General features: G+C 47.2%; 1 protein-coding gene across 1 annotated transcript in view; it reads left to right on the top strand.

Moving 5' to 3' along the window:
* Positions 1–15,503, top strand: part of NTSR1 (neurotensin receptor 1) — a 51,924-nt gene that overhangs the window by 11,007 nt on the left and 25,414 nt on the right. The window lies entirely within an intron of this gene.

Below are 15,503 nucleotides of genomic sequence, written 5' to 3'. Positions count from 1 at the left end.
AATTATCCGGAGCTGTTTTATTCCCTTATACATTCGTGTGATGAATTTGTCAGGTGTAATGCTGTGGGCTCAGCACCTCGTTAGGGACTCTATTAATAGGATTGTGTCTTTCCTTGCACCTGGGTCCTTCTGGGTCCCTCCCACCCTCCAGAGAAGTGACCACCCTGCCCAGCTCTCTCCTTGTCCCATCACTCCTGAGCACGTTCATGCGTCACGGAGGAGAAATGTGGCCAAACCCAAGAGCAGCTGCCAGGACAGGAATCAATTTGGGGTTGCTTTTGGCCGTGGATGTGTTGTGTGCTCCAGTTCTGCAGAGAAACTGCTTCGGGCTCCGTTGGCTACTGCAAGCACAGGTCTTAGAGAAGAACACGCTGCTGAGCAGCTAAAGAGCCATGTCTGGGCGTATGGAGACCCAGGGAAAATGCTGCCTGGCTTCTTCAGTCCTTTCAAACGAGTCTGGTTGGGAAAGGGAAAATTTCAGAGCATACGCTAGAGGTTTTTATCGTATCATGTATTGCCGTGCCAAATTCCATCCCTTAAATATCACCCAGGCAAAAATTGCTTTTAAGGGCTCTCTGGGACTGCCCTTCCTGTTGTGAGGTTATGTCCCCTGCTCACGCACAAAAAAGTCCAAATTACCTCTCTATTTCCTGATGGGAAGGTTGCTGGTTTCTCCTCCATGCAATAATGGAAACCGTTGTTAAACTCATTGACTACTTAAGTGAAAAAAAGTAACTTACCAAGTTTCAATTTAAAAAAAAAAAAAAAGGCAATAAGAAGTCCTTTGGCAGCCTGTAAAAAACAAAAGTAAAGAGACAAGGGCAGGAACAGGGCAAGAAATGACAGTTTTATAGACCTCCTGCTGTGCAGAAGAGGCCTTTCTGCCTGTAAAACAAGGCTGGATCTCTCTCAGAGCAGCTCCTGCCCCGTCCTGCACAGCCGTGGCTGGAGCACAGCCCAGCAGCCGCACGCCTGCTCTGCACCCTGTGCGGGATCACCTGGCCCAGCACAGGCAGGGACGGTGCTCACCAGTGCCACAAATCACAGCTGTGCCTTCAAATCCAGCCAAAACACCCTGCAGGGTGGTTTTTCACTAATCCCATGAGTAGGGGCTGGTTGGAGTGATTTATGGGGCTTTTCCCGTTTCCCAGTTTTACGGGGCAGGGACTGGTGGCTCTGGGGCCGGCGGCAGTGCCTGGCAGAGGTCAGTCCCTGACTTTCCCTGCAGGATGACACCGCGGGGCTGGCACCATCCTGAGTGGTCCTCATGGCAGCAGAGAGCAGCTTGCTTTTAAGGCCACGTCTATCGATCCAGCTGTAGGGATTATTTCGACTCACACCCTGCGGGTACCGCCGATACAATCCCGAAGCCCAGCCACAGATTTGCTGGGCACTAATTCCTTTCCAGCAGTAGATTTTCTTTCCCCTCTGGGAGGCTGATCCACAGCCCCACGCCTTGCACCAAAGGAATACCTTGACATTCAGGGCAAGAGGTGTTTCTCTCTATTTCCATCCTACAAATTTCCCTCTCTGGTGTCACCTAGGGGCTGTTTAAGCCCTGCTGTGAGCTCCATGGGGTGCAGGGATGCACAGCCTCTGGCCAGCTATTTCTTCTGCCTTTCCTGGGAGAGAACAGCCTGAAAATTGTTATCAGCAAACACTGAGCTGTGAGTTGTGACTTGCCAGCCTGGGACAGCGGTTGTTTTGATGGAGCTTTCACACCTTCATTTGATATTCCGGTAAAGTTCTGTTGGAGATAAGGGATCCAGCAAACAGGCCTTTTGTGTCCTGTCACAAAGAATGAATTGCAAAGACTGCTGAAGAAAGCAGAGTTATTATCCAGGGAGACAAGAAATTCAGCTGAAAATGAGCGTGGCTTTGTCATTAGCGATTGGGGTTGCCATTAACAGTTCTAGCTGCAGCTCCTCAGGAACGCGGCTCCTGCAGAGCTGCTCAGGATGGAAAAGGGGGCGACTCGGGGATGAAATGTGCACTGGTGACCCCTAAAAAAAATCAAATTTTTCCAGGACTCACCCACAAAATGCTTCAGCTTTTCCTCCTGCTTACAAGACAGCATTCAAGAGAAGTGGGCTGGTTTTGGGGCAGCACGGGGTTGCTGCCCAGCCTCTGCCAGCTGCTGGGTGCAGTTCTGGGCTTGAAGGTGAAGGAGCCAAGCTTGCCTGGAGCACCAGTATCAAATGCACTGATAAAATAAACAGAGATTTCCCCGTTATTAATACTGTTTAGATAACTTTGAAAAGCTTATTATTCCAAGCAAATGAATTACACAACCTTTTTCCCTATTTTTGGCTCAAAAAGGAGGCAGCGAATTTCCTTTTTCAGCGCAGAACATTTGTGCTTTTCGCCACGATTCAGGGAACGGTTCTGCGCGTTGAAACCAGATGATTCACGGTGACACATCCTGTGCTGGCACACGGCCCCATCCCAAAAGCCTCGATGCACCATGCAGTCCAGGCTGCGCCTCTCCAAAATTTGGGCTTGCAGCTGCAGTGAGCCTTGGGGAACCGTCTGCAAGGACCCGATCCCTGCACCACATGGGAGACATCTCACTGCTCACCTTGCAGTGATTTCAGGTACAAGTCAGCATCAGAGCTGAGCAGGGATGTCTTTCATTACCTCTCTTTGATTAAAGCACCTCCTAATTGGAGATGTGGGATTCTTTTATTATTATTTTTAATGCAGGACAGGTATGGAGCAGGAAGGGTAGGAGCTTGGGTCCCTGCCCCGAAGGCGGTCCTTGCTGTGCTGCACGGAAAGTCCTTTCTCAAAGGAGTTGTTCGTGGCAGCTCTGCTGTTGGGCTTGCCCTTTTGGGTGTTACCTCCCCAAGCAAGGACACGTGGCTCAGGAACTTCAGGCTGCTGCGACAACACTGTTGTCCTCTAGCTTTTCCATTTCCATCCAATTAAAATGTTATTCTTTCATTCGTTTGCATGCTGAATAAGGAGATAGGGATGGAGAGAGCAGCTGTTTGGTAACTCGTTGTCTGCAGAGGTAAAGATGAGCATGAATCACGCTGTCACACTCCTTCTTTCTCTTTTCTTATGCCTCTCTGATGTTGAATTGCAGATAAAGGGGGAGAAGCCTGGGTGTCAGTGACACCCGATGTGTTTTTTCCCTTGGGTCTCGTGGAGGGATGGTGATGTGCCCAGGCTGGCTCTAGGGTGGTTGCTGGCTGCAAGTGAGCAGCATTTTGAGGAAGAGGGGAACCTTCATCCCCAGCTGCAGGGAGGCAAAGCCACAGCCAAGAGCTGGGCACATGAAATGGAGGTGGAGGTGCAACAGGCAACGTGGCTGAGTTTCGAGGCTGCGAGCTGGAACCTGCCCATTTAAAGTCTCCCCTGCTCCAGGTGTGTCCGTAGCCCTGAAGCTTCACGTGTGCCTCTGCAGGGTATTTTTAGCAAACGTCAGTTTAGCGAAGGGCGCAGAGAAGTAGAGCATCAGTGTGTGGAGGAGCTGTCATCCCGCTTCCAGTCTAGCAGGAGTAACACATTGACTTATTTATGAGCGCAGCCAGCTCCCTTCTCTCCACGTCTAACAATCTGCTTTGCCACTCCCAGCACAGGCAAATAATTTCACTGTCAACAACTTTGCCTTCTTAATAAAATCTAAAGGCTTATTAAGCAAGATCTGGTGGAACTGGAAATGTTTGCGGATTATTACTTTTTTGTCATTCTTTCCAAAATACTCCACGCTTTCACTGTCTGAACCAGCGAACAGCAGACACTGCTCTGGCCAAAAAGGAGGGAGAGGAAATTATTTTTCAAAGCATGAAGAGTGCTGGATAAACCATTGGCTGCAGCAATTCCCAGAGGCTGTGCAAGCCTTGGGTTGTTAATGCAGTGCTCACTTTCACCGATTTTCTGGTGCTTTGGCTCTAGCTCCACCTTCCACCCTGGGAGGTGGGCTGGCAGGAGGGCAGCATCTCGCCAACCCCAGCAGTTCCCAGTTTCCTTTCCATCTCTCCTGAGCTGCACCAACAGCCCCTTCTTGAAGGAGTAAAAGAGCCTGAGAGCACAGTAAATGTCAAGCAATGAATTAAATTTGCAAGACGATGTCCCATACTTTGTACCCAGTAGGAGAAACTTAATCTGTTAGCTGGAAATGCCCGTGTCAGGAATGACTAATGTCAGCCCAGGTGATGCCTGGAAAATGAAGATATTTGGTGCTCCCTGCAGAGAAAGAGCAGGAGGATGCCTCTCAGTGTCACACTAGGAAGAAGATATGAAGAGCTGGAGGGAGGTGAAGGCAGGGGGCCGTGCAGACCTGCAGCACCCACTGCAATGCCCAAAGAAGTCCTGAAGCCTGGCGGTGGGTTTTCTGCCTGCACTGGTGCTCAGGAGGATGCCAGCTTGATTTCGGTGCTTAGATTTTGGTGTTCCATCAAACAGTGCTTGCTGTATGAACAGTCCAGAGCCAGTTGGCCAGGGCAACGCAGTTAAGGCTGTCAACCACCAAGATGGGCTTGGCTGAAACAACAGAGATTTGAAGCTAAAATGCCCTCGTGCTTCATCGATAGAATTATTTTTTACAAAAAATGCCACTTCTCATTAAACAATTGTCTGTCATAATTGTCTCTAAAGGTGTCATTACCGAGGAGTCAGCTGTCACTGGCACAGATGTACTCATGGAGATGTCTCTGCCTAATTCTAATGAACCAGCCCTGCACAGCATTGCTGCAGGACACAGAAACAGCCCTGGGGTGCACTGAGAGGTGTCACAGCTTGGCCCTGGCTTTCCCCAGATGCTGGCGTGGTGTCTCCAGGCTGCTGTGGCAGGAGAAGTTGATCCTCCCTTGCCCTTAGCCATTTTCAGTGCTTGTCACAGGAAAACCAGGCTCAAAGACTGCAGAGATGCAGCTGCCCATGGCAAGAGCAGCACTCCTGCCACTCATTCTCCTTCATCCCCTCTCTCCACTGGAGATGTTCTTCCTTCACTTGGGTTTTGTGGCTTTGGAGTGAAATAATTCATGATAAAAGGAAAAAAATAATGTGTTTGGATCAAACCAAGAAGAAAGACTTCAGAAATTTAGCAGAGATGAGAGAAACAAAGCAATTAGTTTGGGGTTGACCTACAGTACTTTGTTTGTGAATAAAGCATTTAATTTGAGCTGAGGTGAAATACTTTTCTTCCTATTTGGCTTCTAACCCTTCCTCCTTTTTTATTTAGCTTAGGACAGTTCTGAAATAAAGCAGAAGTTCAGCGTGTTTTTTCACTTAATACACTGAAATGAAATGTGTTAACATTTATCTCAAAACACTGCAAGAGTTCAACATTTCCCCCCTTTTTTTCTTGTCAATTCTGTTCCTTGAATTTAACCTGAATCCTCAAGCAGCTTTTGGTCTCCTTCCAAAAATTCGCTGTTCATCAAATTCACCAGTCTCCAGAGAAGATGAGCTGCCTGTACCTCCTGATCCTCGAGCAAGGGCAGAGCCGTGCGCCTTCGGCTTGGGACTCCCCATCCCTTGGCATCAGCCTTCGCCCTGCGTGTCCTGCTGAGGCTCCCCATGTGCTGCATCTCATTTCATCAACTGCTTTCAATGGGAGGGGGCAAAAAGACACAGCTTTTGCAGCAAGGGTGCACCGAGCAGCTACCCACAGCCGCCAACACAGGGACAGCAGGCGTCAAGGGGCACAAGGTTTGCCCTTTCACTTAATCCTGGCAACTAAGGGCAGTCCATTATTTGCACCTTCTCATAGGAGAATGACATTTTTTAGGTGTTTTTGTAATGAGCATACCTGCAATTTGCTCAGTCTTTTTTTCAGCTTCTCTTTGCCTTGTGACAGCACACGATATAGCCTTAAACGCACAAAGCTTTTAAATTATACAAGCAGATCATCCTGGTTATATTTTTCATACGGCTTTCAGTGTCTCGCTGCAGAGTCAAAGCATTTCTGCCTCAGCTTCATCAAACACTGAGCCAGGTTCCACTTCTTTTAAGCATTTCAATTAATGCATAATAAATAAGTAAACAAAAACATAAATTTTCCCCTAAAAGTTAGGCGCAGCCTTCTTGGCATTGTCTCTTGATTCATTTTGTTTAAAGTATTTGTTTTCTAGCGTAGCCTTTTTTTAGCCTGCTCATGTTCCTCCCCTGCTGAAGATCAAATGTTTTCCCTCGTCTGTGCCAGGTTTATACCAGAGAGATCCTGCATGAAGAGTCTTTAATAAGCTCCCTAATAGGCTCTAAATATAATAATCCAAATAGCACTCAACTGGCTGGTGCCTCTCTCTCTTTACGTTTGGTTCGGGCTCTTTATTTTTGCTCATAGGTTGTGCAAGAACTCTGACCGTATCGTGAACCATCAGACAAATCCCCTTTTTCATCTGCACGATCCCTGCTTTGCCAAGGGCTGAGCAGCAGAGCAGAACCTCTGCGTGCCTTTTGGATGAGCCCCAGACAGGTCCCCACCTGTGCGACGTTTCGGTGCGCTCCATCGGGTTTGAGCCCTGCCTTCAGAATTAAAGCCGTCCCTGGTATTAGATGCATGCGTTTTGAGCAAAAAGCCATTTCTTCATGCAAAAGGAGGAAAGATCAGAGAAGGTGGTTTCGAAATTAAACTGAAAGAGCCATTGCAGGGCTGGCTGCTTGTGGTAACTAAATCTGCAAAGAAACCCAGGTCGAGGTTGAGTGTGGAGCAACCTACCCTTCTCAGCTCTCCTCGTGACCCTGGTAAAGTGGTCAGAGCTGCATAACCTTGTCCTTGGGGCTGTGCTTATCCAAATTAATGTAGGAAGGTAAAAGGAGTAAGATGTGTAAGTAAAGAAGAGCTATTTTCAGTAATAAGCTGGGTGTAATCAAAGGAAGATGACAGCATGGTTGGGTTTGGGGATAGAAAAGTTCCTATACCAACAAATAAAAAGGAGAATATCAAGTAGAAGTAATATCAAGATTAGAGAGAAATGGAGGTAACCAGCAGCAAACCCTGTAAGATTTGGGTGATCAAGAAAGACAACGAGAGAAGGCAGGAGAAGCACACCTCGGTGTGGGGACGTCTGGATGCAGGTGACCGATGCCTTGTCTGGGTGAGCACGGAGGCAGCAGCGTGTCTAAAAAATCCCCAAAGGAAAACATTTGCAGCAGTGGTAAAGGGATGCAGAGCAAATCCTCCAGGCTGGCTGAGGTCTGGCACTGCTCTAGCGCTTGTCCTTTTCGCTGACGATCACTCACATGTTGATGGTAAACAGCAGCCCAGCAGGGAGTTGGGTCTTGCAAACATTTAATTTCTACCTTAAAATCAAGCGATGCCTCTCGGAGCTGGTAATTCAATGCAGTGACTCACATCAGTGGCTCCCATTGCCACCGGCTTTACCTGCAGAGCTTTACCTTTGCCTGCTCCATGGAGTGCATCAGACATGAAGGAAGCAGTATTTACGTCCTTGCTTACACCTGGCTTTGAAGACACGTAGAAGGCAAGAATCAGAAGGGAAATGTGCTGCCACTCGTGTTGCTTTGCCCACAGTGCCCCTTGCTGAGCCCCGCTTGGCTGAGATGCTGTGATCCACAGCTTCACAGGATCCAGGGTCAGTATGTAGCAAGTATTTGCCTTCATCCTTGCTCCCCCTGCTCCAGCACCCCTGCTTCTCCTTTTCTTTTTTCCTCTCTCTCTCTTTTTTTTTTTTTTTTTTTCCTTTAAGGACACCGTTGTTTTAATTTCCACGGCTTGGTTTCAGAGTGAGCACCATATAGCAATTAGAAGAGTTGCTTTTCCGAGGTACTGCAAATTCATTTCAACAACTACAGGCTTGGCTAACAGGCCAAATTCCCTCTGTATTGGTGCAATGGCACACCTCTTTTCCTGAAGTCTACATATTGCTTTATTCATTTATAATATCCATGTATTCAGCCTGCCAGCCTGGCATTTCAGCTCCCTCGTGGATTTTTTTATTGCCTTTAGTCAAAGCAATATTATGCAGGACTTAGATTGAGGTATGGAAAGTCAGACTTTCCGGGTCACTTTAAGGCTTTATTTAATAATAAATCTTGCTAGAAAACAGAGGAAGGCATTGTGAAAATGCTTGCGAAGAAGAGGTTTAGATCAGATCTAGTTATTTTCTGCCTCAGTTTATTAACCTGAAAAAAAGGAATAATAAAAACTTTCTCGTACCCAGAAGGGAACGGATGGTTTTGCTTAATGAACCACATAATGTCTTTGTCCATAAAACGCTGAATAAATTTGACTTCCTTCCGCCATTTCAGTGCTATGTACGCTGCTCTCTCTCCATGAAAATTCATTGCCGTACCTGAACGCTGAGAGCTAATGAGAATTCTCTGCACTTAAAGGGCTGAAATTAAAATATCGCAATTACCGAAGTATCTTCCATTAGATGGAATTATTTATGAGAACTTGTCACTTAAAAGAGGCTCGTTTTTTACTGATTCAGAAATCAAGAAGTTTAAGGCTGTTGTCATATTTTTTTTCTACCCGCCTGACATGGGAGCTTCTCTTCCTTGCAGGGAGTTGTTTGGGAGAGCAGAGCCCAAGATTTCTGGCACCTTCTTTATCCACTCTAGCTCAAGTGGAGTCTCTCGAAACACTTCAGAGCTGCAGAGCTTCATCCTCATCAGATTTGATGCTCATCCTTTTCATGACCAGTCTTTCATGGGGGGTGAACCTAGAAAGACTGAGATGTATTGTCCTGACACTGAATTTAGGGGAACACCACCCCACCAAGTAATTAAATAATTACGCTTTTCAGTATTTCCGGCAGAGACAAGCCTGAACTTGACATCCCAGATCTTTTATGTCCCTGCTCACATCCTCAAAACTTGGGGGTTCATTTTATAAGGGCAGTCTTATGCCAGCTGAATAATTCACCTTCGTTGTAACTTTGGGCTGCATCAGAATTTCTTTTCGACCGGAAGAGGAAAATATTCGAAGTGATTCTGTAATCCATTGTGAGGCAGGATTTCGCCTGCAGAGAAAACACACGTTGTTAGAATAATGAACTGAGAAGCACGCAAGCAAACAAAAAATATTGGCTAGCAGGTCCTTCTTTTATTGCACGGAGGAGCAGACACCTCAGTTATACATCAGAAAATCGATGTGAGTGTGACTCGCCTGCTAACTGGTCAGCAAGAGTGAGTCAGCTTGGTTCTTGTGGTGCAAAGTCGCTAAGGAAGGTAAGGATGCCGTCACCCGTGGGCCCCTGGCAGCAGGAGAGGCACCCTAAGGCCTTGGGGTGCGGGGGAGCTGAAGAACATCCTCACATGCCATAAGAACAGTATTTGCCGTGGTCAGTCTTGAGTTAGTTAAAGCATTGGCAGTGGCTCTTCTCAGATGTAGCTGCTTAAATACATTTCTTGGTTTAAGGGTAGGAGAGGTCACTGGAAAGCTTGGCGGATTTTTTTTTTTTCCTTTTTCATTAGCCTTTTGCAAATAGAGACGTTTTTGCGAAGTGAATAGTGATACCGCCGTTTCTCCAGCCCTGCCTTGCTGTTGAAGGGAGAAAAAAAAAAAAAAAAAGCCTGGACAAAGTAATTGCATTTCAAGGTAGCAGATACAAAAAGTCATCGGTCACGGAAAGGAGGAGAATGTTTCCTGAGCAAGCCAATTCACTCGTTCTTGAGGCAGACGTGTGCAGGTATGTGCCTTCAGCTGGGGGCTGCGAGCACAGCCAGCCATGGGTAAATACACATATGTATATATGTGGATATACATGAATACATGTAATATAAATTTATATATATATACTATACACATATATCACAGCCAGCCTTCAGCTGGAGGCTCCTTCCTTACCGTTAGATGGCATCAAACAGGAACGTGGGCTGTCAGCCCGCTGCTTGGTAGCAAAGCCAGGTGCTCCAAATGAAACAGACTCCATCTCCCTGGGCTTCTTCTGAAACCGGTTTTGAGAAGTGAATTTAAAAGAAATTAAGGACTAGATACTCAATTCTTGGCTATGAATATTTATGGCAATATTGGACTTGCAAATGTAAGATAATTTAAATGTCAAAACCGGTGTAAAGTCTTTCCTTTGGAGGATAAGTCAGAGAAAATTAATCTTGATTACAAGTCATAACATAGGGAAATTAGCATCTTAGGGCATCAGTGATAAACACTTCTGTACTATCCTCTTTATAAGCCATGTACTTTACGAAGATAAGAATTAATTTTAATAAAAAAATCACCCCTTAATTAACCAGTTAGGTAATTAACAGGGAAATCCTGGTTGCATGCATGACACTGTGATTATTTCATCGTGCTAAACCGCCTCCTCTTCTGCAAGGACTCTGCCTCCACAGCTGTTTGGAGAGGAGAAGTTTCTACCTGAGACTGACTCTTCTTGTGTCTGGGAGACCTGCCTTAGGGATAAACGTAGTGATTTTTACAATGAGTTTCTTGTGCTTAAAAAAGGAAATGATTTTAGTTAATGCATAGCAAAGGTCAGTGTAAGCAGCATCTCTGCAAGCGGAGGACGCTGCTGCCGTCAACCTTTGCAGCCAAGCTCAGACCCTTGAACAGGACCAAGGGCTTGCAGGGATTTTCCCTGTCTGCAGGGATTTTGCTCCTACTTCTTGCACTGCTAAAGTCAGGGTGTCAGAGCTAGTTTCTGCTCCAGCTCCTATGTCAGCATTTTTAGCCATTCCTCCACAGACCTTTGGGGTTTTGAGAGAGGCAATTCTGAAAAACAGCCCTCCTGTGAACTGGCTGCAAATTGCCATGCAGGAGGCTGAAATGCCATGGAAAAATAGAGATTTTTCTAACCTGTAATCAGAATCTGAATGCAAGGAATAGCAACGTATGTCTTTGCAGGCAGCCAAGCCCTGTACAGGATCCAAGGAGTCCATTCACCCGGCACCTCACACTTGCCTCACCCATCGGACTTTTGGCCCATCTCCAATGCTGGCCACAGCCAGCTGATTTGGGGCAAGGTCTGAAGAAATTTAGAACAGAAAAGAAAGCAGCTCACAGGCAAAACATCTTCCTTGTGCCAGTCACCTGGGGGCTGGATTAAACCTCAAAGCAGAGGTTACATGAAGTCTGTGTTCAGGACTGACTCCTCAGCAGCCACACCAGAAACACATCTGACACTTGGCCTGTCGGTCTCATTTGCAGTCTTATCCTCTGGCAATTAGTTCCATGTGTTCATTTTGCACTTTACTTAAAAAAATAAAATAAAATAAATTAGAAAAACAATCAATTCTGAGAAATGGACATGCACCAGGACTTGTCTTTGTTGTGGTTTACATAGAGCACCATGACCTGGGCATGTTCTGCCTTGGGATCGTTTCCTGAAGCACTGTGTGGATTTGGGGTTATTGTGGCCTTGTGGCTGTCCACTTAGGTTTGGCACCTGCAGCTCCAAAACCCTGCTGGGGTAAACTGGAACCTCATCTGTTCACCACGGGGGCTTTAATTAGCCAACAGAGGTGCTGGCACCAGGCAAGGATGGCTCATATCTGCTCTCCTCTCCAGCCACATTAGGTTTGCAATTGCTCTCTCTGCTACCACCTTCCTTGCTCCCCACTGAGCCATGGGGTACTTCCATTCTCCCTCTGCTATTCCCATATTTACCTGCTGGTTTATTTACCCCCAGGGTTTGCTGAGGTGGGAGGGCAGCACTCTGAAACCAGCAGATCCTCTGAGATCCTGGGAGACGTCAGGTCCCCCTGCAGCTCCTCGCCTTGTCTCATCGCCCTGGCAAAATGGCTTTTCTCCAAAGTCGGGGCCCCTCCTCAGGGTGACACCTGTAATTCTACAGTAAGGGCAGCAGAGTGCATAGTGTTACTGTAAAAATACCAAGTGGGGCCTTTTAAGTAGTCTGGAAGGCTGTGGGTGAGTAAACACCCCAGTGTCCCTCTGGCAGCTCATGTTTTTCCATGCAATGCTGCTTCAAGACCCCAGGTACCATTGCCACAGCAGCCCTGAGCACCCCCTGCTGCACAGGTAGACCCATCTCAGCCAGATTTAATGCACCTACTTGTGGAAGGAGGGATTGTGCGGGTGGAGACACCCAAGATGATCATGTCCAGTTGGGGACCTCTTGCAAGTGCTCTTTTCCTTGAAAGCCTGGCTCTGGCAGTGCGGAGCTAGCCAAGGCATCGCTCCCCATGGTCTCTTGTGCCCAGCACAGGAGTTGGGCCAAGCCTTGTGTCCAGCCTGAGTGACCTGTCCAAAACTTCAGGCATGGAAACTGCTGGCTGATATGTCAATGCATGGCGGTGCTCGGTTCTCCAGCCTCCTTCGAAAAAATATAGCTCTGAGCATCTCCAGTTTCTGCTTTCGTTTTTGTCCCTTCCTGCCTTTAACTGAGCCGTTTGTGTTTCATCCTTCCAACACAGAAAAAAAAAAGGAGAAAAAAATAAAAATAAAAAAAAAATTAAAAAAAAGTGACATACACATTGAATGAGAGTGAATAGGGTTTTTCGCACCCAATGGACAGATTTCTTCCTCTTCCTCCTCCAGCACTTCACATCCTCAGCTCTCTCTCTCTTGCTGAAAATATCCTCAGCAATGGATGGACCCTACAAGTGCCCTGAGGAGCACGCAAAGCTGTGCAGAAACCACCAGCCACGCTCAGACTGCACAAGCTGGGCTAAGAAAGCACCAACAGATTATTAAAGGGCCTTCCCAGAGCAAGAAGCTGTCCAGGACAGAGGCTGGAGGTCCCCATTAAACTACAATCTCCTATTCTGGGCCAAGAGGAGGACTGAGAGCCACCAGGGCCACCAGTGAAGGGGACAAGGCTTCCTCCTGGTCCTGATTCCCCCCAGAACAGTGCCTGGATTCCCAGATTTGAGCATGGTGACTGCAATGCGCATGGACAAACTCCGTGCTGGTCCACTCATTCAGCAAGCTCTGCACATAGCCGAGAAGAAATGCACCTTATTTCAGCTGCTCCCAAAGTCAGCGGGAAGAGACTTGAAAAAATGGACTGTAACATAACAACATAACGAGACGTCTGGTGATGAAGGCTGCCCGACAAAGGCAGACGTGCCAACGTCCCCCCCTGCACGCCAGGAACCGGGAACCGAGTCGCTCCCAGCTCACAGCGCACTCCTGTTTCTGGCCTGCTGGCATTCAGCTTCTGATCTGGGGGAGGAAATGTAATTAATGGAGGGCACACAGCTAGAGTGTGACAAAGGAAGACAAATCTGGCGGTGTGTTATATTTATGCCTTGCCCACAGCCAGAGTGGAAAAAAAAAAAAGAAAAAAAAAAGTATTTGGCCAGCATAAAAGGTGCTCTGTGAAATACAAATGCTCTTTCCTCCTTCAAAAATAGAAACTGCTGAGAAATGACTGAAATCTTCTCAGGTTCAGTAAGATCCTAAAAGCCTTGAGCCCTTCTTGAACAGTCCCATGACCATAAATCAGTGAAATAAGCCTGCAAACAGCATTGTGCTTCTTGATTTGCCTTGGTCATGCTGTTCGAGCGCAGCAGAGGGAGATAATTTCGGTCTCCCTCAAGACACTACCTGGTCGATGTCTTTTTTTGGTAGCTCATCCAATCCCCCTGATTAAGAGATGCAGAGCCGGCTCCCTGGGAGCAGCAGGGAGAGATTCAGCAGAGCTGTGTCCTCACTCGGTGCCACTCGACCGTGCTTGGTTTGGAGAGGTCAGCTACAGCCCCGCGGCAGAGCATCATGGAGGGGAGATGGAGATCTCTCCAGCCCTCTTCAACGCCTGACGAGAAGAGGGACAGGTACTGCCTCCTGGGAAGGACTGCCATGGAAATAGGGACTTGAAGAGGGTCTTATGGCATTAGCGTAGTCGAGAAACAGCCCGGTGCTGTGCTGGGTGTAATGATTGAAGCGCAGCCTGAGGAATTGGTTTCTCTGCAGGTGCTTGCTGGTGGGCAGTGGGATCTGTGGTAGTTTCATGGGTTTTCTGGGCTTCTGTCTGGAAACCATCTCTGATGGGGCAAAACCACGAAGCTGCTGGCAGAAACACTGTGCAAAATCACAGCCATTCCTCAAGCACCATCTCAAAGTCCCCTGGCCTTGCATCTCTTCACAGCCAAAGCCCCCGTGGTGCTTAGCCCAGTACCCACCTCATCCTCCTGCACCTTCCTCAACCTCGGTGCCTCCAGGCCTGGCCAGCTTCCTTCCCTGACCACCCTCTCCCAAAACCTTCAGAAATTAAGTAATTCCTTCGACACAAACCCTTTCTGCTGGAAAGGCTTCACGGGAAGTTTGGCCATTACAGCAACGCTAAAACTCACATGGCTCAATGCTGTCACTGTACAAAAACCTGTTTTTTATGTGGATTGGGTGTTGGTTTCTGCCCCCGGCTGGGGACACGCCTTCTGACCACAATTAATTTGTGGAAACTGGAAAAAATAAAGACAGAAGATCTGGGCTGCCACGGCTTAATAACGCAACTTGGGCAGAACTGCGGCATTTTCTCAGTATGCTGAGGAATGTTCCAAACTTCAGCTTTAAAGTTCAGACCCCCAGAGAGGTTGTTAGATTTTAATTGCTACCTTAATCAACATTTATTAGTGCTAACCAAAGCTCCTCGTGGATTTAAAATTCAACCCATTTGTCAACTATTAATTATTTTAAGCAGACAAGCTGTTATTTCACCGGCTATATTAAATGTGACTTCTCAGCATATGTGAAATATTACAAATAGCTGCAGAAATTTTGATCCCGAATCATAATTCAACAGATAAACTATTCTCTGCCATGATCTCACTTGTCTCTCAGGCACCTATAACATCTCTTGCCCTTCTCTACCTCCTTCTCACCCGGCAGAAAGTACGAAACCCGAAGCAGGTCCCATGTGTTTCAGGAGGAGAATGATTTGTTCTTTCCATTTCATTTCAAATTAGCTCTCCTTTGAATCCTCCCGCAGCCCGTGTGCCTCATGCATCAGGCTGAAGGTTTTATAGTGCGGGCTCTGCCTCAAATCTTCAGCATCATCCTGGGGGTCGGAGCTGATTTATTAATTGCCTTTCGCTCTCGCTGTCCCTGAGGATGCCTGTTTGCCTGCAGCCTGGCTCGTTTCACCCAGCCAGCACCCCCAGGTCTCTGCTTCACCCCCAGCACCCCTTTGGCACAGCTCCGACAGCCACCAGGGGAGCAGAGCAGACCCACGAGCCATCTCCCATGCATTGCCAAGAGAGTGTGGGAAGAAAGAAAGAAGTCACCACTCGATTTAACTCTTTACCAATCTTCACAGCTAGAAATCTTTGCCTCCTACAGGCACTCCCATGCTTGTGCCTTTTGCTTACTCCTGAAACCCCAAACTCTTTGCTAGAAATTCCCAAGCTGGCCTGGTCCCTTTAAGCGATTTAATACACACGTAGGCAAAAGCCTACAAAATCAATCCATTTTGATTATCACGGCCGAAATGACTCAATATTACCAAATGACAGAAGAAGAAAAGTTGGGGGATAATCGACTGTCACCGCGGTTTGCTTCTTTCTGACATGCTCTGCGAGAGAATATCCAAGTATAATAGTCTCATTCATTACAACAACATCCCAAGCGTGAACCGAAGAAGTGCAGAATAACAAGCAGATATCAGAGC

Source organism: Aythya ferina, assembly GCF_964211825.1.
Source record: "Aythya ferina genome assembly, chromosome: 16".
NCBI classification, from domain to species: domain Eukaryota; kingdom Metazoa; phylum Chordata; class Aves; order Anseriformes; family Anatidae; genus Aythya; species Aythya ferina.
The sequence above is the reverse complement of the archived record's forward strand: the minus strand, read 5'-3'. Positions and strand labels throughout refer to the sequence as shown.